The following is a 26,353-nucleotide window of genomic DNA, read 5'->3' on the forward strand; positions in this document are numbered from 1 at the left end:
TTGGATGGTGAGTTCTTAGTTAGAGGCAGAGCTCTGAGAGCTACAGAATTGGCATTCAAGGCAGCTCTCTCATGCCCACGCAGGCATGAATAGATCTGTCTGTTCGTCTCAGAACGCTGGTTGAGGTGACAGCATGACAGTTACTCTGTCTGCAGACAGTTCTAGAGTGGAAGGCGGGAGGGAAGACAAGGCACAGTCACTCAAGCTCCTTTCGCTTCCTTGGAGAGCACCATCCTAGCTGCCACAATCTTGGGCCAGAGCCGCTATGCTTTGGGTGACACCTATTTCTTGGTCCCTTCTTTCACTGCTGAGCATAGCTGTCACTGATTTGCAAAGACAGCCAGTCTGACTGTTTCGCTGAGAAATGGGCCCAAAGCTGCTTGATCGTACAGTGAGATTAATGATGTATTTTGAAACAGTCATGCTCTGCTTGGATGGTGCTAAGTATATCAGGGACAACTCGAAGCATACTCCTGTACAGATGAGCCTGATGACTGACGTTAGGTTTCTCAGACACAGCATGCACTAAAAAGGCAGTAGGAATACTATATGCAGGCATCAGGCATGGCTCTGTGAGCCCCATAGCACAGCGTTTGGCTGTCTGTATGCTGAGTGGAATGAGGATTGTTATGTACTCCTATAGCAGTCTAAACAGTCTTCAGGTTATGACTGCCACACAAGTGCTGGCATTGGGCTCAATCTGACGGTAACTGACTTACTTTCTCTATAGGTGTTTCTTTATATGTAATGAGAATTGATAGCATTTGTTATAACGTTGTCATCAGAAGGGGACTGAGCACACCAGGGTCTGACTTACGGTAAATGCTTTATAAATAATTGCTTCTATTGCCATTTGCGTAGACACTCAAGCATGCCCATCCCCACCTTTGCGCCCACTTCTGCCTTGTCTATTGCACACAACCTCTCTGCTGCTTTGATGCTCTTTTCTCAGCATCCAGCACCTGCTTATGTTTGCTCACTGCTCCAGTGCCCAGGCCTCTGCTTCCCTCTAGGATCACCAAGACACCAGTCGCATAAGGCCTGGAAAAGTGACACATGCTGTTTCCTCACCTACAGGAGGACCTTCAGAGCACACGGTTTAGCATTTACCTTGTGGCCGTGATAAATGGCCATAGTTAGTTTTGAAAGCTGAGCCAGGTTTACATAAATGGGTAAATCCTACTTTTTAAGGACATATGAAAATTCTATACAACATTAGATTAAATTTGTATCACTAAGAACATGGTCTGTTGTGGTAAATGCACATTTAGGCACTATTTTTACTGTGGAAACACCCCAGAATTATTAATACTCAAAGCCGTTAAGACACAACAAAAGACCAAAAATGGACTCAGAAGGTTATATTTACATATTTATGCATACATTTGCATATGTAAAAATAATCATAGAAAAAGAGGCTATTAGTTTTAGAGTGAGTGGGGCATGGGAGGGGTTGGAGGGAAAAAAAAAGGAAAGGCAGAAGTGATGTAGCTTATGATACATTAAAGACGCATCTAAAATACCTCGATAGTCTGCACATGTACAGTGTGTCCGTGTGCGCGTGCTCTGTGTTATCACTCCTCTACTGCTGTGACAGAAGAGCATGAACGCGTGATCGTAGAAGGACAGTTTATTTGGGGTTCGTGGCTCCAGGAGGCTAGGAGTCCATCGCTGGCATCATGGGAGGCGGGTGGCAGCAGCGCCACGCATGGCTACAGCAACAGCTGAGAGAGAGCTCTCATTTCAAACCCCAAGCAGGTGTGCAAAGGGCACAGCAAATGAGTTTTGAAACCTAAAAGCCTGTCCCTCATCGATATACCTCCCAAAATATATTTGGGATATATCTTTCCCAAACAGGTCCACTCAAATATATGAGTCTATGGGGGCCACTCACATTCAAAACATGATAACGTGTGTGTATGTATCACATGTGTATGTATATGTATATGCATATGTATATATGTGTGTATACATATAGATAGATATGTTATGTTTGGTGACAAGGGTTCACTATATAGTCCAGGCTAGCCCGAAACTCACCATGTGAACCAGACTGGCCTCAAACTTACTGCAATCCTCCTGCCTCTGTTTCCCAGTTGTTGGGAACTGGGTAGGCACCACCACATGCAGCAGTATGTGATACACACGCACATATTTAAAATATGACACGTGCACTTGGAAACAAAAGGGGCTTGAAACAGAAACTACAGTTAGAAGGGAAAAGGCAGGGGAGTGTCTTGGTGTGATTTACAGGAAGCTGTATTCAGGGTCCGAGTGTCTCTTCTCTTTTGTTCTCATTAAATTCGGGTTAAATAATTTGTCTTTCCTTTGAGGACTGATTCCCTTAACTTGCTGACGTCAGCCACAAATTCCAGCATGGTGGGAAGGAGTGGCAAGGGACGAGAGCTCAAGAACATCTCGGGTGCTCCCCAATTTCCTAACGGAACTTTGGTGTCCTTAGTTGTATACATTTGAAAATATCCTAAATATCACAAAACTTGTAACAATCATAACTTAAGGGCCATGGTTATGTTGTGATGACCCCCAACCATAAAACCATTTTTGTTGCTATTTCATAACTGCAACTTTGTTATTGTTATGAATTTTAATGTAATATTCTTGGAGACAGAGTTTGACAAAGGGGTTGAGACTCACAAGTTGAGACACACTGACTTAGAACTGCATACTGCTTTACCACTTATATAGTCTGAAACAAAGATTCTTGTTTTTGATACCACTGGATTTTTTTTTTTTTTGGTTGTTTGAGACAGGGTTTCTCTGTGTAGCATTGGCTGTCCTAGACTCGTTTTATAGACCAGGCATCTGCCTCTGCCTCCCTAGTGCTGGGATTAAAGGCGTGCACCACCACCTCCGGCACCCTGGAATTCTTATTACAATTAAATTATGAGAGCAATGGCATCTACTGATTCATTTTGAATCAAGCGCGAAGTTTGCAAAGCACATTTTAGGCTTTATCCCTTGCCCCCCCGGAAATCCTATGAGGTGATATAAACAAGATATTTACGTCCATTATAAGAATCCAACAGCAGGACTAAGTGGATAGGCTGATGTCAGATGCCAGATCCATGTTCAAATTGTGGGCACACATGGAATCCAGCTTATAAATCCCTGAATTTTACCCAGAAACTCAAACGATTACATGGAATATCTCTCTGTTTACTCTGACCTCATTTTCAGCCCACGTGGTGTAGACAGGCGCTTTGAAAGACCCATTATCCCAGATAATACAATTTAATAATTTGATAACAATGCATACTAAACAGCGTTTACTTATTAACAATTAACAATATTTACTAACAGCTCAACAATTATGCATGCTAAGAGCACTCTGGTCTCGATTTGGGAAAACTCAGCAGAGGGGTGCAGAATCCAGCTGCCTTCTCTGTCACCAGCGTGGAGTCACCTGTGCCCACCCTTCAGGTCCTCAGACCTTTGGCACCCTTCCTGATCACCCTCCTTCTAAAGCTGACAGAATGCCCCAACAGCAGGGTCTCCTGAATGCTCTCTAGAATCCAGGCGCATGCTGTGGCAGGTTCCCCCTGAGAGTTAGGTCTGTGCTACATGGCTGCAGCTTCTGACAAGGGCACCTCATGCCCAGGTTATTGCTTTTACTGCATCACAAACAGCTGTTTCCAGGTCGAGGTACTCGTATGGGCCCGGGACTCAGAGCTTCAGCGCCAGTGTTTGTGGGGAGGGCTGTGAGAACTCCTGGTATGGTTACCTTTTGACAAGGATTCCTCTCATTACACATCAGCAGCATAGCGATTTTAAAACGTGAATTGAAAACTATTGTTTCAGACACTAGCACCAATCACAGAAATCACTAGAAACACTCTAGTATAGGATGGAACCAAATTTAAGAATTTCCTATTTGAAATGGAGTTTTAGATTTGCTTCTAAAACTTGAGAGATAATAATAAATGTCCACAGGGTGAATTTAGATTCCAAATTTATTTTAAGAATTCTACCCAATTCGTGCCATAGGCTTCTAAGGCATTTTTCTCTCCAAGAATGGAATATGTGCCATTTCTCTCCTACAAAAGGGCGAGAGGCATTAGAGAAAAGCTTAATACTAGCAACAGTTCAGCAGGGACAGGCCCCAAGGCAGATCTGCAAGAGCATTACCCTGTCACAGTAAGAACTTTCCAGTCATCATGGGTCTGCAGTCCACAGGTCACTGATTTTGTCAACTACTGGAGGAGAGTTATAGTCACTCACACATGCATGTATTGATGGTCACTATTGTGACAGAGTACTCACGACTGACCACTTGTAACACAACTGTCAACCCAGGTTGCAGTTCTGTCCCAGACTAGAAGTCTGATCCTGAGCAAGTAAAATCTGAGCTTCATGGAGCTCATCAGCAGCTGCACAGCTCGGCCGATGAGCTTACTACCACCCCAGGACACATTCAGCAGACTAGCAGTGCTACATTTACTCTCATTTTGTCCTAAGCCCTACGTGCCTCGCATAACTCTTGTTTCAACTGTTTTTTTTTTTACTATGTTCAACAAAAAGTACCTTCCTGAGATATGTCCTGCATGGGAAACTTATGTTTTTGTGGCTCTCAGCAGTGACTACCATTAGAATCACTCGTGGAATCTTAAAAAAGGAAATGGCCACACTTTGTCTGCACCCAAAGTTGTTTTATCAGAACCTCGGATGGGGCGGGTCCCAGGTGTCGGACGGTTTAATCTTTCTACTCGATCTGAATGCTGCCAAGCTGAGGACTACACTCTTCGCTTAGATCAAGTTAGTATTTACCATGGAAGCTCCTGGAAATGAATCCTACGGTTTTGATCAATTGAGCTATACTTTCACCAAAACTAGAAAAGGGGTATTACGCAGACTTGCTAACATTTTACAAGGAATTGTTTAGGCTTGTAGCGTCATGATGACGTCAAGAGCCAGTATTATATGCAAGCATGGATCCCTCTTCATGGGTAGGTGGGAAAGTAAGTTAGCTGACCTTAGAATCTATTTGTGCCACAGAAATATACAGTATTTAATCCTTGTCTCTGGATTCTGTCAAGAGCATATCCTAAAACACCTGGGAATTACTAAGAAACAGGAGCATCACATACTCCTAAAAGGGGAGGGTCCCCAAAATCCTTGGAGTTCCCTGGATAACAGGAGCTGCTTGTGTTCTGCAAGGTGAGACCCAGGAGAGCTTTAGTGGGGCCCCTTGCAGAAATATCAAGACTAATTGACTTAAAATAATTTAAATCCCTGCTCCTCCTCTATCATCTCTGGATTAAAGAACAGCTGGACACTGAGTTGGTCATCAGCCGTGTCCATGTGACGCCACCTCTCAGTGACAATTTCCAGAGCTTTCAGTGAGAATGTATACTTAAGTGTCGTGGAGCGGAGCATGCAGACTCCCGAGCCTGGACACATTCCTTCATCTGTTTCCCTTATTGCAACGTTAACAGCACGGAGCTTTCCTGAGTTCTGTGAGCATTTCTAGCAAGCCACTGACCTTAGCAGGTAACAGAACCTCCTCCCACCCAGCCAACTGGTCAGAGGTGGAGGCAATCTTGTGGGACTGTATATTCAACCTCTGAGTTCTGAGGCGAACTCTGGGGATCTTGGTATCAAAATTAAACTGTGGGACACTTGGTTAATGTTGAAGGGAGAGTTGGAGAATTAAAATTGGTGTTAGGAAAAAAAAAAAAACCTCACAGTGGCACATGCCTTTAATGCCAGCACTTGGGAGGCAGAGGCAGATGGATTACTGTGAGTTCAAGGCCAGCCTGGTCTACAAAGCAAGTCCAGAACAGCCAGGATTACACAGAGAAACCCTGTCTGGAAAAATAAAACAAAACACCACAAACCTCACAAGTTTGGTGTCAGAAGTGTTCTATGAATTGAAAGTACTTCTGAATAAGAAAACAAATCCTAGGATGTTAGCTGCTTTTTTTTTAAAAAAGCCACTTACTAGGAGCTCTGACAATTCCAAAGGATAAGATTAAGATCTGGTTTTTCAGATCCAGAAAACAATGAAAGGAAAATTTATATCCACTTCATATATGTAAACATGGAAAACAAAAACAAAAACAACCTCAGGGAGGGAAATCATTTAAAGGGCAAAGTTAGATTTTGGTTTTTATTTTTTATTTTAAAAGCTATAGCCAACTCATTTATATAAGATTTTGTTCTTTCTGGCCACTGGCCACTTCCAAACTATTTTTCATTTAGTCCCAAAAAATATATATATGGCTAGGAAGAAAAAGAAAATCAAACCAGCCAATGTTTCATATATTTTTGGTTAACATGCTATTAAAACCAATTACTATAATTTTCAATTCCCTCAATCAAAGTAGACGTATGTCACTGTTTCTTTGCAAAAAGGAAAAAATACAGCCTTTTAATGAGCAAATCTTTCCAGACTTTGTAGATTTTCATTCATTTCATATTTGATCTTCTGGTTAGTTTTTCCCAGTCAGGTTTTTCCAAATTAGATTTGCAGCTGCTGAAGTTTTAGCCTACCAGTTTCTGCAAACAGGCTTCAGTCAGCGTCTCATTCGCCCTCACTTCTCGGCCTACGTTCACTTTGTACTTTTTGATCTTTCCTCATGCACTTCTCAAAACCAAAATGAGCTTTAACCAATGCCCAGAGCCCATTCATGTGTGCGTGATGCACGCATACACTACATGTGTGCACACACGCACACAAATAAATATGATAAAAATAATTTAAACATAAATAAATAAAAGCTATTGTGCTACCTAAGAGGAGAATCTTTAATTTAAATGGTATAGTTACATCACAACTCAAGCTACATATAGGTTTAGGTGTATCAAATAAAAACCAGGGCTCAGGAGGTAAAAAGTACTTGAGGTAAGTCCTAGTTTGCTTCTCGGTTGCTGGGGTGAACACTGATCATAACCAGGTCAGGAGAAAAGGGTTTCTTTGGTTTAAGGTTACAGTCTGTCATCGAGGGAGGCCAGGGTAGGTGCTCGCACTACAGCAGGCGGCCACGGTGGAAGGCTGCTTACTGGCATGCTCTGTCACTCGCATGCAGCTGCCCTGGGCAGGACTCTCCCACATCAGTCGTAAGACCCACAGGCCAAGCTGCTGGAGGTCAGCCCCTGAGTGGCGCTCCCTTCTCCAGGTGTCAGGTGGACAGCTAAGATTAGCCATCACACAGTACACGCCTAATGGCCTGAGGTCTATCCCAGATCCTGTGGTGGAAGGAGAAAAACCAACTCCTAAAAGTGATCCACTCACTCCAGGTGTGCACCATGGCACTTGCTGCCTGTACTCACTCATACACCACACACACACACACACACACACACACACACACACACACACACACACACACCACAGAAAATAAGTGGGTAAAAGTAACCTCTACAAGAAACAAAGACCAAATGACTACCCCTTCAGAGACCTGCACAGCACCCCTCCACTGACGCAGTAGATTCTGTGCTACTTTTGGGGACCTTGTCTCAAAGTACCCAAGAACAACGAAAACCAACCAACCAAATTAAAATCCCAGAACAAAACCAAAAAAAAAAAAAAAAAAAAAGAAAAAAAGAAAAACCCAGACAAAATAACACAAAACAATATTATAAAAGGTACAAATGACATATATACTAAATACACACACACACACACACACACACACACACACACACACACACACATTTAACTTACATGACTTAATAGAAATAAAATTACCCATTAAGGTGTGAGGAAATGGTTCTGTCTTTTTAGCTAAGTCCCTCCTGAAAGGCACTCATGAAGGCCACACTGCTGCAGTGCTCCTTCTCCACAGAGTGCTGTCCACTAACGATGAGACTGCTCAGTTCTAACACTGGCCCCCTTTGCCCCAGAACCACCTTCCAGAGAGATGGTTATCTCAAGAAAAACAGAAGTTGACCGATGGAGTGAGGGAATATTTACTTCCCTTTTGCTACATTTCTTCTTTTAAAGTTTCACAAGCTTTACCATGGCAACTTGTGAACCCTTACAGGAGCCCTGAAGGCTACACAAGAGAATTGGGAGCAGGACTTGGTTTCTGCCTGAGAGGCAGAGGGGCAGGGCCTGGTATGGGTCCTTCAGAGCTAGCAGAGTCCTGCGGCCACAGTGCAGTCAGCCTACTTGGACTTCTGCAACATGTCCCAACCTGGAAGGGGGTGGGGGATGAGAGTTGCCACAATAAGGGAATTCTGCAACACTGAGGATTTCCAGTGATGTTTCCCTTCATCTGGCATTTTTAGAAGAAGAATCTATGGCTCTACTCACACTGTAACAGTAAGAGAAGAGCTTTAGAAATGAGCCCATTTTGGTCATTCATTTATGCTGCCTCTCTTTTTCTATGTGTGTGTGTGCAGGTGCCTGTGGAGGCCAGATGCAGGTGTTGCATCCCTCAGAGCAGGTGCCTGTGGAGGCCAGGTGTAGGTTTTGCATCCCTTAGAGCAGGTGCCTGTGGAGGCCAGGTGCAGGTGTTGCATCCCTCAGAGCAGGTGCCTGTGGGGGCCAGGTGCAGGTGTTGCATCCCTCAGAGCAGGTGCCTGTGGAGGACAGGTGCAGGTGTTGCATCCGTCAGAGCAGGTGCCTGTGGAGGCCAGGTGCAGGTGTTGCATCCCTCAGAGCAGGTGCCTGTGGAGGCCAGGTGCAGGTGTTGCATCCCTCAGAGCAGGTGCCTGTGGGGGCCAGGTGCAGGTGTTGCATCCCTCAGAGCAGGTGCCTGTGGAGGCCAGGTGCAGGTGTTGCATCCCTCAGAGCAGGTGCCTGTGGAGGCCAGGTGCAGGTGTTGCATCCCCCAGAGCAGGTGCCTGTGGAGGCCAGGTGCAGGTGTTGCATCCCTCAGAGCAGGTGCCTGTGGAGGCCAGGTGCAGGTGTTGCATCCCTCAGAGCAGGTGCCTGTGGAGGCCAGGTGCAGGTGTTGCATCCCTCAGAGCAGGCGCCTGTGGAGGACAGGTGCAGGTGTTGCATCCCTCAGAGCAGGTGCCTGTGGAGGACAGGTGCAGGTGTTGCATCCCTCAGAGCAGGTGCCTGTGGAGGCCAGGTGCAGGTGTTGCATCCCTCAGAGCAGGTGCCTGTGGGGGCCAGGTGCAGGTGTTGCATCCCTCAGAGCAGGTGCCTGTGGAGGCCAGGTGCAGGTGTTGCATCTGTCAGAGCAGGTGCCTGTGGGGGCCAGGTGCAGGTGTTGCATCCCTCAGAACAAGTGCCTGTGGAGGCCAGGTGCAGGTGTTGCATCCCTCAGAGCAGGTGCCTGTGGGGGCCAGGTGCAGGTGTTGCATCCCTCAGAGCAGGTGCCTGTGGAGGCCAGGTGCAGGTGTTGCATCCCTCAGAGCAGGTGCCTGTGGAGGCCAGGTGCAGGTGTTGTATCCCTTAGAGCTAGCCTTATAGGTAGAGTTTTAAATGCGTGATTTGGGTACTGGACACTGAACTTGGGTCCTCTGGAGGAGCAGTGGGTGTCAATCATCTCTTCAGCTGCCCTTCTCATGTAATACAGTCTCCTAACCCTGACTTGCAGGTGCTGGGGTTAAAGCTTTGTCTAATTGCCTCTTTTTTCCATTTTAGGGGGGTTGGGGGTGCTGTTGAGACAGGCTTTCACTATATAGCTTGCTGAGAACCTGTGGCAATCCTCCTGTTCAGCTATCAAACCCAGCTTTGCAATCCTTTTCAAACAATATTTTAGGAGATATTTCCTATTACATGATTACAATTTTATTTTTGTTTTTGTCTCTCTGTGTACCCTTGGCTGTCCTGGAACTGGCTCTACAGACCAGGCTGGCCTCGAACTCACAGGCTGCCTTCCAAATGCTGGGATCAGAGGCATGCGCAACCCTGCCAGGCCACCTGATTATGATTTTACCATACTGTGGAATTTCATTTCTGTTTGAATGACTCAATTTCTCATAAATTTGCTCTCTAGAATATTAAAAAAAAAAAACATCACAGTGACTTAATACTACCATCAACAATTAAAAAACAGAAACAAAGCCGCACCTTTCTCTACAATATTATTTTACATGCCCAAACAAGGAATATTCTCCCAAAATTCTTTACCTAAACAAGACTGAGATCCTTGGGATTTGCGTTGCTCACAGGTCAACACGTCATCCTTGTCTTAGAAGCATTTCTTAACTTTGTTCTCATTAGAAGCAGAAGAAAAAGGTTCTTTTTTTCTTTTTGTTTTTTTGTTTTTTTTTTGCTGGCTTTCCCTTTGCACTTCTCTTGGCAGCTGAACAAGAAGACTTTTAGTTTGCTTCTGTTTTTTTATTAACCAAACGAATTTGCATTTTGTTAAGAGAGAGAAAGCTTCCCTAAAAAAAGACAAAAGCTGTGAAGAATACCTATTTTAATCCTGAAGGTGAAAAGCAGTGTGAAGCTTACGTTTAACTTTAAATAAAACCAAACTCTGGCCTGGCACACGGATTCCATAGTAATCGGTACACTAAAAATAACAGTCGAAGGATACGCTAGAAAGCGAAACGCATACCTGATAGTGGCCACAACTCCACACACAGAACATCTGGCCTTTCCTCCGCTCACATGCTTAAAATCTCGTGGCTTTAATGCTCGGGAAGTGATGGGAGTCCTGCCAGCGTGCTGTGACAGGGTAAGGACAGCCCACGCACCACTTGCTACACCTTCCGGAGGCCAGGCTGCTGCTGCGTTGCTCAAGGGACAACGTAGAGGAGGATGGGGAGACATCTACCCAGTATAGCAGTGAAGAGTGGAGCGGCACAAGCCGCAGGGCAGCTTCTAACCGACTCCAGCCTAACCTAGCAGCAGTCCTCTGCCGGAGCACAGCTGTCATCCTCTGAGTGGATGCCCTGTACAAAAGGGGTCACACGTTCTCGGTCTGGAAACTAAGACGAAGGTCTCAAGTTCACTGACCTCAAGTACTATTTTGTTACTATAACTTTCTTTTTTTTTTTTTGAGCACAGCTCACTGATTTTGGAGAAAAAACTGTGCAGAATTAATAAATATTACACAACGGTTTCCTGGGAAAGTAAGTTTTGTTATTTCAGAACATAACCTGGTAAAAATATTTACTGCTCATCTTAGTACATTCATATATTACATAACTGGGAAAGGACTTTAAATTTTTCTCAGAGCCCTGAGACACTAAAAATAAATAAATAAAATAACCTCTCCAAATTAAAGTATTTATGAGATCACAGAGGGACGACAGATTAACAGACCTTTTCCCCACATATATAGCGGTCCTCACATTTTGCATGGATCAAAAATCTCTCTCTCTCTCTCTCTCTCTCTCTCTCTCTCTCTCTCTCTCTCTCTCTCTCACACACACACACACACACACACACACACACACACACACACACGTGTAGTGGGACAAACCTGCGTTTTTTTCTTTTGTTGAGACAGGGCTTATTCTGAAGTCTAGAATGGCCTCATCTCCAGCCTCCCTGGAGTGTGCAGCAGCACACCCGGCCCAGGGTTTGTATTTCTAATGAACTCCCAAGTAGCCCTGACAGTGCTGGTCAAGGCCTGAACTTTACTGTAAACTGCCTTAGTCACTACAAGCTCTCAGTGCAGGCTTAACTGTGCATCCAAGTACAAGCCACTCAACAGCGCAGCGGGGACACAGCATCCAGCAGGAGGTCCCCACAGCACAGGCATTCCTGTATGAGGGACTCTTAGTAACTGTGCCTGCCTGACAGGATCCCACAGCAATCATTTTAATATGAATTGTAATTGTTTGGAGGTATGTTCCCTGAAAATGGAGATGTGGCTTAAAGGTATAGCATATGTTTAGCAGATTACAGCAACTGTCAGCAACACACGCGCACATGCGCGCACACACACACACACACACACACACACACACACACACACGCACACACACAATAGGTCATTTGTATTTAAAGAATAAGTTTTGTTTTCTGCAGATGGAAAATTTAATATATATTTAAATGTACTTTCTTTTTAGTTAAAGTATAATCACTCTCTTCCTTCCAACACATCCCATGTGCCTCAGATTCATGGTCTCTTTTTCTTTTAATGTTATATGTACAACATACAATACATAGGTATATAAATGCAATCTGCTGCATCCTTTTAGTGTTACATGTATGTATCTGTTTTCATAACAGAGAAGAGAAGCCAAGGAGAAGCCCAAACTGCCCTTAGGTGTCTATTTAAATCTCACTGCACAGAGAGCCATTTAGCCCTGATTACAGAGACCACTGAGCCCTGGTCAAGTTTTATCGCTGTAAAGGCCAAAGGTTTCTGTCTCCCAAATGTCCCACTTCTTATTCAAATTATAGCCCCAGGTTTGCTTCTCTTTGCTGTAAATAGTTAATACTTACTTGAAGTTCTTTTCATGGGACATTTCATTAAACTCTTACGTACTAAAAGGTAATTATTTCTCTTCATTTTACTGAAGACAAAATGAGGTTTATGAGTTTAAAAAGTTTGGCTATTTATACAAATAAAAATAACAATCTTTTTAAAAAAAGGTTTAGTTATTTACTACGTATTCAGTATTCTGCCTATATGTACGCGGGCACATCAAAATAGGGCATCAGATCCCGTTATAGATGGTTGTGAGCCACCATGTGGTTGCTGGGAATTGAACTCAAGACTGCTGGAAGAGCTGCCTGTACTCTTAACCCCTGATATGCCCTTCTTCCCCACAAAATGATAAGCTTTAAGAAGGGAATTTAAACTGGGTGGTGGTGGCACAGGCCTTTAATCCCAGCACTCAGAAGGCAGAGGCAGGTGATCTCTGAATTCCAGGGTAGCCTGGTGTACAGAGTGGGCACCATGACAGCTAGGGCTACACAGAAACATTGTCTCAAAGACAAAACAAAACCGGCTGTGAGGAGCCCCGCCACATGCCCTGTGCACCCTATTCCTGGCCCGCAGCTCAACCCCATCCCCGCCACCTGGGACAAACAGATAGGAGCCTAGCATAGCTGTCTTCTGAGAAGCTTGAAAGAAACGGATGCTGAGACGCACAGCCAAACACCAGGCAGAGCTCAGGGAGTCTTGTGGAAGAGTGAGAGGAAGGATAGAGGGAGCCTGAGGGGTCAAGGACACCACGGGAGACTTAACAGAGTCAACTAACCTAGGCCCATGGGGCCTCACAGAGACTGGCCCAGCAAAAAGGAGCATGCATGGGCTGGACCTAGACCTCCTACATATATGTAGCAGATGTGCAGCTTGGTCATCACATGGGTCCCCTAACAATGGGAAGAGTCTCTGACTCTGTTGCTGCTTCCGGGTCTCTTTCCCCTGACCGGGCTGCCTAGTTTGGCCTCAGTGGGAGAGGAAGCTCTTAGTCCTGCAGTGACTTGGGATGCCAGGGTGGGTTGGGATCCTTTAGGGGCCTCCCCTTCTCTGAGATAAAAAAGGAGGAAATGAGAGTAGGGGACATGAGGGTGACACTAGGAGGAGGGGAGGGACAGGGCCGGGATCAGTCTGTAAAGTGAATGAATGAATGAATGAATAAATGAATAAATAAATAAATAAATAAATAAATGGGGGGGGGGGCAACCAGACAAGTTAATTTAACAAGTTAAGATATACCTGCATTCTCTTTTCCTTTATAGATGAAAGCCAGAAAACCAAAATATTGTCTCAGGAAAATGACAGCTAAAATAAGGCAAAGTTACCGTAGGACCTCACGGCTGACTATGGGCTTAGCAAGCCTGGGACCGTGGCTTCAACCCTCACATCAAACTAACTGCAGGAGCAAATGGAGATTCAATTGTCCATAAGTAGACAATGTGTAAACATAAACAAACGTAGAAGCGAACTCCAGGTTTTTCCGTTCTCTCCGTGGAAGTTGCCTCTCCAGTTAACCATGCACTCACACACGCACTTTAAGCAACAGTACCAACTTCTAGGTAGTCGCTAAAGTGAAATTACGCTGACCTGGATGAGGTGGATGTTAACTGAGGCTGTATTCTTAAATACCAGAGACGACTAGTAAACGCACATACACTGCTCTGTGCTGCAGCCAAGCCACGGTAAAACTCAGCTAGAACAAGGAGCAAGCTGCACACTCGCGTGTGATGCCGAAGGCAAAGTATGTGTCTTCCCTATGACACCTTGAAAACCGAAGGGGAGAGGAAGAGAGCGCCTGGCAGACTGACAGAGTCATGGCAGCATTCTATGAGACAGTGGATCTTACACAGTGAAATATACAGTCAAGACTCACAATTGTACCAGAAAAGGAGTTATCTTAATGTTTTAAATCCTTTATTTGTTAAAAATCACAGAATAAGAACAATTATTGTTTTTAAAAAAATTCAATGATGAGGTCGAGACAGGAGGGTCATCTGGGCTACATAGCAAGACCTTATTTCCCAAAACAACAATAAAAACAAACCCGAGCAAACAAAAACAAGAAATACCAGCAAGGCATAATTTGCAGAGCAAGCCAAAGGGGAACTCCTTGCTCTCTGCAGCCTCAGTGAGCCGCCACCTTGCCCTTCATCTTCCCTCCCTACAGAGATATTATTTCAACACAAATTTTACTGAACAGAAACTTAAGAAGTTAGCTAAGTTTTCTGTCTTAGCGTTTTCATTTAAAGCTAATATAAACTAGCACATCATGCAACTAAAAACTTTCATGTATTAATGACAAAACCAGCTTCAATAAATTATCTATTAATAAGCATATCTTGGTAATAAAGGAAAATTACACCCATGGATGTTAGTATTTAGTCTTTTCAGATAAAAATGACAGTAGGAAACGAAATGAAGACTTGATTTAACTTAACAAGTAAAACTCCTCATTTTCAAACGCCAGTTAACTAGGAGAAATCCCCCCTTCCACAGAACAAATATAACCTTAATTGACTTTGTATTTATTGGTATTCTAATCACAATATAATGACACCAAATAGCATGGTAGTAAAACAATTTTCTCAATGGCTAAAAATAATAAAATTAAAAAGTACAAGAATCAGTTGGCATAGGCCCTCCCTCCACTTTGCATGTTTGTGACCCTTAATAAAACAAAGCCTGGAAATATTAAAACATAAGCTAGTAAATCTTTTATTGGCATATTTTTGTACTAAATTGTTTTTGCATGAATCATCAAAAAGAACTGAGCCTTGAATCTCTATTATTTTATTTAAAATGAATAAATAAAAATATAGTGTTAAGTCTCAAACCCAGAACAAGCAGCTAACAGATCAAAGTAGACCTGGACACCATGTTCTCTGTTCTCCCAGCATTCCTCAGTCCCTACCTGTTATAGGGTATGGCTAGCATAGCCCATCCCTACCCTAAAGTTCTCGAGCCCAGGGCCTGGGCTGCCCTTCCCTATATAATCCAGCTACTCTCCTGGCCTAGGCTGCCCCTCTAGGCCAGCGGCTCCTCTCCCCTCTTCCCTCTCTTCACATGGCTCAGAGTGATGTCCACCCTGGATTCTCCCAGATATCCTGCCTCTGCCTCTCCCCTTTATCTACAGTTACTTTCTCCTCCACAGTCATGTCCTCTCCTTTCCTTTTTCTTTCTTTCTTTTTTTTTGTTCCTATAATCTATTACCTCGTTAGTTGTATGTTCAGTTAAAACTGCAGCCACACTGCTGCCGGGGAAGCAGCTCTTCATCCACTCCACCCCTCTCCTCCAAATCTAATCCCCAGTCTCATTTTCAGCAGACCACTTGCTAAAGTCTCCCTTCCCCGCGGCACGCCTGTCCAGCGGATTGCACAGATCTTCCCTTCCTGCCTTCCCTCTCCATCCTCATTGCTTTATGCCAGCCCCCAACTGCAGCAGGCATTTCCTAAGAAACCCACTATAAATACATGTGTGCATTTCTACCCACAAAGCCTGCTCTACAGAGGCAGTAGAAGGAAAACTCCAACCTGATGAAGCTAACCACACCCAACGGGGGAAAAACAAACAAGGAATAAATAACCCCAGATCAGAAAAATCAAGGGGGCGGGGGAGGAAACTATCCCACAACAACAAAATAACAGAAATCAATAAATAATGCTCATTAATAACTCTCATCATCAATGGCCTCAATTCCCCAATAAGAGGGTGTAGACTGACAGGCTGGATTAGCAGATTAGCAAACAGGATCGACTGGCCTGCTTCATCCAAGAAACACACCTTAAATATCACTTCAGGGTAAAAGTACAGAAAAGGATATTGCAAGAAAATGGACAGAAGAAACAAGCAGGTTTATTACTTTAATATCTACAAAATAGAGTTCAAGCCAAAACTAATCATAACAGATAGGGAAGGACATCACATTCATATCAAAAGAAAAAGTCACCAAGAGGATATCGTAATTCTAAACATCTGTGCACCAAACACTATGACATCCAAATTTATAAAAAGCAACACAACTACAGCTAAAATCATGCATTGAACCCCACAATGATACCGGGTGACGCAACTCTCACCAATAGACAGGTCACTAAACAAATAAAGCAAACGGACCTGAAAGATATTTATAGGACATTTCACTCAAACAAAAAAGAAATATACCTTTTTATTAGTAGCTCATGTGACATTCTCCAAAATTGACTACAAACCTGGACACAAAGGAAGTCAACAGACATAAAAACATTAAAATAAACCCCTGCATCCTATTTGATCAGCACAGATTAAAGTTAGACACAGAGTATACAAATTCTTGGAAACCAAACAACTCACTACTGAATTAAAAACGGGTCAAGACAGAAATCAAAATGTTCCTAAGAGCAAGTTAACAACACTAAGTACCCACATAACAATATTGGGAAGATCTCATACTAGCAACTTAATAGCAACATCTGAAAGGTCTAGGGAGGAAACAGAAGATTTAATACCCAAAAGTAGAAGGCTAGAAATAATCTAACTCAGGGCTGAAATCATTAAATAGAAAACACAATAACAAACAAAACATGCAAAAATTAATGAGACAAAGAGCTGGTTCTTTGAAAAACAAACAAACAAACAAACAAACAAACCAGTAAGACTGATGAACCCTTAGTCAAATTAACTAAAGGACAGAGAAGATCCAAATTAGTAAAATTAGAGACAAAAAGAGGAGTGTCGTGACAGAAGAACGGCCAGAATCATGAGGACATACTTTAAAATCTGTACTTACCAAACTGGAAAACCTGAAAGAATGAAGAGATGCCTTGATATGGATGGCCTACCAAAGTTAAGGCTGGTTCAGATAAGCAATTTAAACAGGCGCAAACTCCTATTTAAATAGAAGCACTAATTCAAAGTCCACCAACCAAAGAAGCCCGGGGAAAGATGGATCCATGATTCTACCAGACCCTCAGAAGGGAATTAATGACAATACACTTTAATATTCCTTAAAATAGAAACGAAAGGAACATTATTAATTCTTTTAATGAGGTCACAGTTACCCTGATACCTAAACCATACAAAGATCCAACAAAGAAAGAAAACTACAGACTAATTTTCCTTGTGAGGATAGATGCAAAATCTCTCAAAAAATTTACAAAGACAACCCATCAAAAGGCTCACACCATGACCAAGTAGGCGTCTTCCCGGAGATGCAGACATGATTCAGTATATGTAAAGTGATAACTGTCATCTGCCGTATAAACAGGCCAGAGATAAAAACCACACGATCATCTCAATAGAGAAAAGGCCTTTGACAAAATCCGACGTCTCTTTTTCATAAAAGTCTGGGAGAGACTAGGCATGCAAGGGACATGTACATTTCTGAAGGACACTGAAAGCACAGGCACTAAGAGCAAAATCAATAAATGGGACCTTATGAAACTGAAAAGCTTTCATATGGCAAAAGACATCATCATTTGGGCAAATTGACAGGCTACGGAATGGAAAAAGATCTTACCAATTACAATCCAATAGGGGGTTAATATTTATAATATGTAAAGAATTAACAACAACAACAACAACAACAAAAGTGGACATCAAGAAAGCAATCTGGCTAAAACATGGGTTACAGGAATAAATGGATCATTTTCAAAAGATGAAACACAACTGGCTAGGAAACACTTAAGGAAATGTTCAAAGTCTTTAGTCATGAGGAAAATGCAAGTCAAAACTACTTTGAGGTTTCGTCTTACAATAGTAAGAATAGCCAAGATGAATAAAACAAAGGACAGCTCAGGCTGGTGAGGACACAGGGTGAGGGGGCTGCTCATGCACTGTTGGTGGCTGTGCAAGTTTGCACTATGGGCATGAGTGTGGCTGTTCCTCAGGAAGCTGGGAACAGATTTCTCAAGAACTAGCTACACTACTCATCTAACCGAAGACATTTGCTTATCCATGTTCATTCCTGCTCTATTTATAATAGTCAGAAACTGGAAAAGGCCTAGACATCCACCAAGTGAATAAATAAAGAAAATGTCGTACATTTACACAGTGGAATATTACTCAGCTGTTAAAAAAAAAAAAACTAAATCATGAAATTCCCAGATAAATAGATGGAGCTTAAAAAAAAAAAAATCAGCCTGAGTGAGGTAACCCAGACCCAGAAAGACAAATATGGTATGTGTTCACTTACACTGATATGTGCGTGTTAGCTACCATTGATACTATCCACAGAACTACAGAGGCGAGCTACGGTGTAAGGGACTAGCGAGGAGCGAAGAGACGAGGTAGGACACATAGACTATACAGCTAAGGTGAGATGAGGGGCAGCATGCAGGGGATTAGCTGAAGACGAGGAAAGAAGACACGGGGGTAAGGGAAGAAAGAAAGGAAGGGACAGCTAACACTAAGGGGCCATTGGAGGGACTACATGAAACTGTACTGCAGTAGAAGTTTCATACCTACACCTCCACTAACTCACTGAGCATACATAAGTTAAGCTGCTGCCTACCTAGAGCCTTCACCTTACAGTCCAGTGTTCATGGTACGGGAAGGTACTCTGCACACTACCAGCGGAGAAAGGTAAACACTAACCCACGAGAAACTCTGCAATCTACAATGGTGACCTGTCTGCATGCCAACATGCCGATACACTGGTGCCAATCACGGCAGTAACCAGCCACTATCTGACTGGACTTAAAGCCCGCTCAACGAGCCGGAACCCGTGCCTTTCACTGCTTGTGTGGCCAAGAGTCTGAGACCAGACAGGTCACGGGCCTGGGGGCGGGGGATGTTACTGTTCTGCTAAAGGAAAAAAGCAACAAACAACATGACTCCTAAGGACATTCCGCTTTACCTGTAGGTTAAGTAGCACTCAGCCACCACCAGAGAAGCTTCTTTTCCTCAGTAGATGCCCAACTGGACAATATTCACAGAGCAAGAGACCCTGGATCACTCAATCCTACATGGGATGTCCGAATCAAACCCTTCCTCCAGGGATCAGGGAAAAATATGGAAAAGGAGGCTGGAAACGGTGTCTTTTAGACACAACAGAACTGGTGCACAAATGAACTCAGAGACTGTGGCAGCATGCACATATCCCAAGTGAGGTCCCAGTGCTGGGAGAGGAAGTGGGCATGCGTCACCACCCCTAACCCACAAACCATATCTGACTGACAACCGCTCACAAAGGAAAAAGTAGCTTCTCCAAGACGTTTCCCTGGGTGTACACTTAAGGGAGGGCCCATGTCAGGCAGTGCATGGCCAGCCTCAAAATGAACTCAGTGGTATCTGTGCCTCTGCCTGCGTTTCCTCTGCTTTTTGTTTCTGTTTCTTTTCTCTGCTTTGTTTTATTCTGGATTGTTTGGTTTCTTTTCTTTTCTTTCTTTTTTCTTTTGATTTTGGTTTTCCGAGACAGGGTTTCTCTGTGTAGCCTTGACTGTCCTAGACTCACTTTGTAGACCAGGCTGGCTTCGAACTCACAGAAATCCACCTGCCTCTGCCTCTTTGACTGCTGGGATTAAAGGTGTGTGCCACCCCACCCCACCCCCGCCTTGGTTCTTGTTTGGTTACTAAAGAGAGAGAGAAAGAAATGTAGAGTTGGATAGGTGGGGATGTGGGGAGGACCTTAGAGGAGATGGGAGAGGAAAAACCATGATCGGAATATATTATACATTAAGAAATTTATGTTCAATAAAAATAAAGTAAAAAGTTTAGAGTGGAATTATCACACCATAAAGTTTTGTTCCACCATAACAAAAATTTTTAAAATGTAAAACATTTAAAAATGAGATCATCACAATAAAAAAAAATATTACAACTAGAATATAGCCTAGTATCTGTTTATGACTCCCAAGTTCAGGCAGTCAGCCTGCCCTTGCTTCCTAAGTCATGTGTGCCTAGTCAGCTGACAGCCCACTACTCAGGCCATATCTCTGAATAGGTTGTTGGGGTTTTGGGTTTTTTGTATGTTTGTTTTTTGCCCTCCTCGGTCAGCTGACAGACGTGGGGGCTATAGACAGTCATTCCACAGTGAAGTACATTCAAACTCCCTTCTCCACCTTCTTGCTTTTGTTCCCAGATGGCTCTCGGTTGAAGTCTGAAGAGCCTCTAGAAGGACACGCAGGGCTTTACCAGGCAGCAAAAGAAAAGAAACAACAGTGCTTCAGGCCTCACAGTGAGGACTCCATCAGGTCTGCGTGTCTCTCTCCAGTTCCAGTCGCCACGTTGCCACAATACACAGCTGACAGAGCGAGCTGGGCTAATGCGGACCTTTGGAATAAAGCCCACATTCCACAGGAGGCGTGTAGGCTCTACTACCCTTCCAACTCCGATCTCTTGTCCTCCTGTACCTCAAATAAGTTCCCAACAGTCACTTGGGTTTTGAGAAGGAAGTCAGGAAAAAAAAATGTGTATTTTGCAGGTTCCACAGGAACCTAATTTTAGATCTAACTCAGAAATAAGGACACAGGTCCCAGAAAAACCTCCTCCAGGGCTTTAATAAAATAAAATGTAGGTTTTGCCCTTGATAGATGAAACAAAGGGCAGGCATACTACAACCAGTAACACCAACTTGGGGCATGGAAACTCTAGCTTTCATTTCTGTCGGTTTTATTGGTTACCTGATCCAAACTTCTAGTCTCTTCCTTCCCCAAGAGCACAATGCAGTTAGCTGGGTTAACAGCAGCCAGTAAAGCCTTCTGTGCTGTCCACAATGTTAGTATTATTATTTTTACATTTATTGTGTGTGCCTGTGTGCACGTGTGCTTGGACACACATACTGCAGAGGTCAGAGAACAACTGGCAGGGGCCAACTGTCTCAGGCAGATCTTAGATCCTCGGGCCTGAATGAGAGTGCTTTCCCCTGATAATCCACCTCACTGGCCTCAGCTACAAATTTCTTAAGGGCTTCAGTAAGAATTTGAAAGAATACATATCCAAAACCGTAGCCAGTTAGCATCTTCAGTTACTTATTTCTCCATCCCTTCTTACATATGATGATCCTGTTCACTGGGTTCTTGCGATATAGTCAGCACTGTGTGCCTGACGCTCATAGAAGCCAGACACCCTGAGCTGCTACAGACAGTGGTAAGCTGCCCTGTGAGTGCTGGGAAACACATCTGGACACTGTAAAATGGCAGCAAACATCCCCAACCACCGAGTCCTCTAGCTTAGCTTAAGAACACTAGAAACTTAGTTACCAGCAGCAAACTGGAAAATGCTTCTTTTAAAAAATAATAATAAAATAATAAATCTGAAATTAAATTCAAAAATCATTCTAATGTGGCAGCAACTGAATTGCTGCACTCCTATATGGGACTCAATATAGTGTGTGTGTGTGACTTCACCTAGGCCCCTGGGGTGCTGATGCAAAGCTCTGCTCGGTTCTTTCCCAGGATCACAGTTCTGTCAGCCACACCAACCATATGGGTCTTCAGAGCCATAAGGGATCAGACACCTACCAAACGCCCCTGTGACACTCCTTAGTACTCCACTACAGCCAAAGCTTAGGAGAGCATGGTGAACGCCCATCCTGTCCTCTGTTAGGGTTGATATGTACCTTCAGCAAATATAATCTCCTTAGACTGTCTCTTCCTAAACAGCAAAAAAGAAGGCAGCCAAGGAAAACAGTGACTGACAAGTGTGGTTGCGGCTCTTTTTGTTACAGGTGCACGAAGGATCCAGAAAGGCTGTCTAGATCAGCGTCTTCCAAATTTCTTGATGTTTGATCGATCCCTTTGACTGTAAAGTTTCCCATAAATATCTTATGTATCAATGGACTAATAGGCACAATATAAAATAAAAATAAAACTCAAGATAGGGGGCTAGAGAGATGGCCCAGAGGTTATAAGCACTGGCTACTCTTCCAGAAAATCTGGTTTCAGGTCCTAGCACCTGTATGGTGGCTCACTGCCATCTGTAACTCCAGTTTGAGAAGATTTGACACTCTCTTCCAGCCTCTGCAGGAACCAACACAGACACAGCGTACATATATTCATGTAGGGAAAACACTCATACACATAAAATAAAATAAATCTTAAACAGGAAGCAACTTAGGATGACATAGAGGCTAAAACATGGATAAATATGCTTCTGTCGTTTTAAAATCTTGCTCCTACAGCTCAGAACATAGCAATCTGGAAGTTTCTTCCCAAACACGGTACTGATGTTTACTCTAATCGAGAACTTGGTGCTACACTTCCTAACTCAAGCCACAGAGCTATAAATCCCAGCTAAACGAAGATTTCTTCTAAAATCTAGCAAATTTCCATCTGTCCTTTTAGATTACATGGAGCTGCTTTATTTATTTATCCTTTTAAAGTTTGATCTAAAGTCTGCTAAAATCATTTCAATGACTTATGCCAACTTAAAAGAATCTTATTGTAAAATGCAGGCAAATATGCAGAAGTCTGCTTTTGAAAAAAAAAATACATTTAGCACCTAATCTAACAGAGACTTTTCCAGGCAACCATTTACAGACCTTCTCCCTACTACATTTTCCCAATACTTTCTCATTCACATGTCACTTTGAGCTCAAATGGAAATGCTGTATACATTTTACTAGGAAAACTTCTAAGCACTACACAGGAAAGTTGTCGAAATGAGAACGTTCAGAGCTGGGGTACAGCACTTGCTTAAATCCTACGCCTGAGGGGTAACTGGTGATGTTTATGGTCACATAGTACCGAGCGCTGCCAGAGTGCACTGCCTGAGATAACGTAATGTCAGTCAACATAGCCAGCAAATTATACATCGGCAGGCACAGAGGCCGCAGGGAGCCGCCTACATGCTCAGCCTCTGACTTCGGCCAGAATTCCTCACGAGAATCAGATATATAACATGGATTTGTGACATGGAAGGAAGGTGCCAGAAAACCTCTAAGAATTAGGGATGCTAACTGTGATGGTGCAGGCCTGTATGCCAGCACTCAGGAGGCAGAGGCAGGAGGATCTCTGTGGGTTAGAGAGCAGGTTTACATAATGAATTCTAGGCACAATGGGTTTAGGCATGGGGGGATTGCCAAGTCTTTTTTTTTTTTTAAATGCTTATGAAAATTATTTCATTTTGGCACCAGCTCCCTGTCCCCAGTAGTCTGTCTGTGCACACAACATTAAACATACTATTACTTTGAATAAGATGACAGCTAGAAGATATGCATGAATTATGTTTGGGTTCCTAATCAGTATAAGTCGTATTTATAATTCACTTAAGTCTTAGGAATGAATTGAATATTAAAGATAAAATATGTAAGATCCTTGAACTGACTTATGCCGATTAGTTTTTACTGTCAACTTGACACAAATCGGATTCTCCGGGGAGACGAGAGCATCGGCACAGGAGCTGCCTCCATCAGGTTTCTTGAGGCACTGCTATAAGGGACTGGCTTGGATAATAACTGAATCAAGAGCATCCTGCCCACTGTGCAGGGCATCACACCTAGGCAGGTGAGCCTGGACCACATCAGAAAACAAGAAGAGCCAGCCAGAGGGCCACATCAGCATGCTGCACTCTTCTGGGTCCCTACTTCAGTGCCTGCCTTGAGTTCTTGCCCTGGGCTCCCTCAGTGTCGGGCTTATCCGGAAGTGAGAGCTGAAATAAATCCTTTCCTCTCCAACGTACTGTGGACCACGGTGTTTGTTACAGCAACGGAAAGCGAAGACAGGACTTAATACATTATAGCACCAATGCTAAAGTTATGATTCAATATAGAGAGTAGGTGCATGCACTATCTATCTATAAAAGCACTGAGAATCAGATGATCTCAAGATGCACGCTTCCGAAATTTTAATCATTTCCTCTAGACTGGTCTGGATTGCAAGGAAACAATCTAACACTGTAGTCTGATTCTAGGACACAAATCACCACACTGAAAAAAATTAGAAGTATTTCATCAGTTTATGAAGCCCGTCTAATTCTTATCTAGAAGTAAGAAAATATGGCTAGATACGCACCAGGTTCCAGGCTTGATCTCAGTTCCAAAAATAATACATATGTAAATGCAGCAAGATAATATGGTAAAGAAATATCTGAATAAAATCTTCTCATAGTAAAGACACATATTAAAACAATACTTTTACAGGCTTGGAATCTAAATAAATGATCATAAATTATATAACCCAATGCTAAAGGCATTGTCAATCTAAGCCCCACCCCCCGAAATATAAACTGAAGCAGCAATTGAATAAAAAAATACCAGAAAACTATAAGTCTGCAACCTTGGTCAAGTTCCACTAAAAAAAAAAGCCATCTATGCAAAGATAAAATTTAGAATGAACATCAGACTAACAACAACTATGTTTTAAAGACATCATTTCTGTTGTCCAGGCTGACACTGAACTCTGGGCTCGGCAATCCCCCTGCCTCAGCCTCCTACGTAAGTGGCACTATACCTACTGCCACCATACCAAATCAAGTTTAGGCTTGATAATTACATTCTCTCCTGTAAGAAAAGGACAGTTCAAACCACGCAGGAGATACACAAATATCTGATTTGAAAGCATGTTAATAAAATGACTTTTTCTAAATATCTGGGACCACTTTGAGTAGTCAGTAAGAACATTCTCGACCTAAAATTGCCCAATGAAGTGATAGTCATTTTCAGAACCTCCATCAGGCATCACAGCAGTATTCCCAACACTACGTCATAGAGGTAGTCATCAGATAAAGTTACAATCTCCCCCCCCCACACACACACATTTTTTCACTGGAGCAATGAGTAGGGCTCGTGGAACTTCCATAGACCGGAAGCCTTGTACCTAAAAGTAATGCGTACTCTTTTTTTTTTTTTTAAATGTGTACTCTTAATAGAACTGCCTAATGGGTTTGGGTTCAGAATGAGGGTTTTCACTCTACTACAACAAACTTAGTTCTATTTTAAATATAAGTTTGTCTAGTCCCAGCACTCAGAAGGCAGAGGTAGGTGGGTCTCTGTGAGTTTCAGGCCAGCCTGGTCTACATAGCAAGTTCCAGGACAGCCAGGGCTACATAGGGGGACCCTGTCTCATCTCTTCCCTGCCCACACACAGCCAAAAAGTTTGTCTAAAATGCCACATTATAATTTGAACCCTTTGCAATTTATCAAGCACCACTGTAAGAATTTATGTTCAGTACTAATGACCCTTATCAACGTCACCATTAAATAAATAATGAGCCAGGATGGTGTTAACAGGATCATGGTACTAAGCGGAAAGTTGGCTTGGTAATCAGATTAACCACAGCTTCCAGGGGGAAATAAGTTCCAGTTTGCAGCTTCATCACATCTTTTCAAAGCCTGTTGGGGTCTTTTTTTTTTTTTTTTTTTCTGCTTACTAATGTAATTATTTTTTTAACTGGCTTCTGAGAATAGTTTCAGTTCTGCTTTGGGCAAATTTAGTTATTATACTAATGTACTGACTTGGAATTAACAGCAAGTTACATAGTAAAGTCGAGTTCTCAGAGGGGGTGCTGGGGTGGGGTAGCTCAGTGGTAGAGGACATGCCTATCCTGCTTCAGGCTGTGAGTTCAATCCTCACTTACAAACCTAAGCGAATAAAAGTGACAGATGACTGAGGTAGCTTGCTGTTCTTGCAGAGAGCTTCATATGAGCCTGTAATTCCAGCTCTGCAGAATCCAACAGCCTTTCCTGGTCTCTGTGTACACTCAAACGTGCAGCCCCCGCCCCCCAACACACACAGACAACTAAAAATAAAATAGGTCTTTTTTTAAAGTGAAAAATAAAATCAAGTTATACACTGAAGTAGCTATTATCCCTTGTGGTATAAGAATATAATTGCAATTATCTTGATTAGCTAAGCAAGAAAGGGTCCTGAAAACCTGAATTCCATCCTCAGAGCACATAGGGTGGAGGACAAGGACCGACTCCTGAAAGTTAACCTCTGACCTCCACATGTGACCCCCACCGACAGGGAATAAAGAAAGGAGCTTATTTGCCTCTAGCTTATTTAAAAGGAGTTAATATTCCTTTTACATAAAAAATACATTCAAAATAAGTTTTTAGATTCAAAGCTTCCTGCTTTTTGGATTCTCGCTTTCATTTCTTTATTGAAAAGACACAAGTACTTGCAAGCATCTGC

At 43.0% G+C, this 26,353-nt stretch overlaps 1 protein-coding gene and 1 long non-coding RNA gene across 9 annotated transcripts in view; one reads left to right on the forward strand and one right to left on the reverse strand.

Annotated features, from left to right (window-relative positions):
- The window catches only part of Fgd4 (FYVE, RhoGEF and PH domain containing 4), a 147,623-nt gene that overhangs the window by 75,601 nt on the left and 45,669 nt on the right, over positions 1 to 26,353 (reverse strand). The gene's annotated exons all lie outside the window — the stretch shown is intronic.
- Positions 8,219 to 9,377, forward strand: LOC127193301 (uncharacterized). Of its 8 annotated transcripts, none has more exons than XR_007831096.1 (7): positions 8,219 to 8,364; positions 8,453 to 8,496; positions 8,585 to 8,645; positions 8,690 to 8,760; positions 8,805 to 8,909; positions 8,998 to 9,041; positions 9,262 to 9,377. It is a non-coding gene; the product is annotated as an uncharacterized LOC127193301 (long non-coding RNA). The 8 variants fall into 8 exon arrangements; XR_007831092.1 differs by lacking the exon at positions 8,998 to 9,041 and adding an exon at positions 9,086 to 9,129; XR_007831091.1 differs by lacking the exons at positions 8,690 to 8,760; positions 8,998 to 9,041 and adding an exon at positions 9,086 to 9,129 and having other exon boundaries at positions 8,585 to 8,672.

This window comes from Acomys russatus, chromosome 8, assembly GCF_903995435.1.
Source record: "Acomys russatus chromosome 8, mAcoRus1.1, whole genome shotgun sequence".
NCBI classification, from domain to species: Eukaryota; Metazoa; Chordata; class Mammalia; order Rodentia; family Muridae; genus Acomys; species Acomys russatus.